Genomic DNA, 765 nt, shown 5'->3' on the forward strand with positions numbered 1-765 from the left:
GCTGTGGCATAGCAGGTAAAGTCACTGCCTGCAGTGCCGGCATCCCACATGGGCACTGGTTCAAGCCCCGACTGTTCCACTTCCGAGTTAGCTCTCTGCTATGGCCTGGGAAAGCAGTAGAAGATGCCCCCAAGTCCTTGGGCCCCTGAACCTGTGTGGGAGACCCAGAAGAAGCTCCTGGCTCCTGGCTTCGGATCAGCCCAGCTTCGGCCATTGCAGCCATTTGGGAAGTGAATGGAAGATTTTTTTCTCTCTCTACCTCTCTGTAATTCTACCTTTCAAATAAATAAATAAGTCTTTAAAAAATATAGTGGTATAACACACATAACATAAAGTCTACTGTTTTAATCACTTAAAGTGTACAAGTCAGTAGCATTTAATTCTTTCACACTGTTGTGCAAAACTTGTTGTGTGGAAAACACCGATTTGTAGGACATCCTTGCTCAAGGGATATGCTAATCTTCCCTGCATTCTTCTAATTTTGATATATGTTCTATGAAGTAAGGACTAGGACACCCATATTTTAACTGTGAACTCTGCCTCATCTTTTAGACTTAAGTGTTACAGTCCTGGATTCAGACCAGAGCCAGTGCATCCCACGCCCCTCAGCTTCACGGCACTTAGCATCAGCAATGCGAGTGCTGGGCCAGGGTCTCCCACCCACTCTTCACCATGGACTCTGTGGGAACGGCACCCAGCAGCGGACAGAGTGTGGGACACAAGACAGAAGCTAGCACACCCTGTTCAGTGAAGGAGCATGGACAG

General features: G+C 47.5%; 1 non-coding gene across 1 annotated transcript; it reads right to left on the reverse strand.

Annotated features, from left to right (window-relative positions):
* Positions 1-398: 398 nt before the first annotated feature.
* LOC127485111 (U6 spliceosomal RNA) lies at positions 399-508 on the reverse strand. Its single transcript, XR_007912285.1, has one exon. It is a non-coding gene; the product is annotated as a U6 spliceosomal RNA (small nuclear RNA).
* Between the last annotated feature and the right edge of the window lie 257 nt (positions 509-765).

The sequence above is a fragment of the Oryctolagus cuniculus genome, chromosome 1 (genome assembly GCF_051225735.1).
Source record: "Oryctolagus cuniculus isolate XC-2025 breed Fujian yellow rabbit chromosome 1, ASM5122573v1, whole genome shotgun sequence".
NCBI classification, from domain to species: Eukaryota; Metazoa; Chordata; class Mammalia; order Lagomorpha; family Leporidae; genus Oryctolagus; species Oryctolagus cuniculus.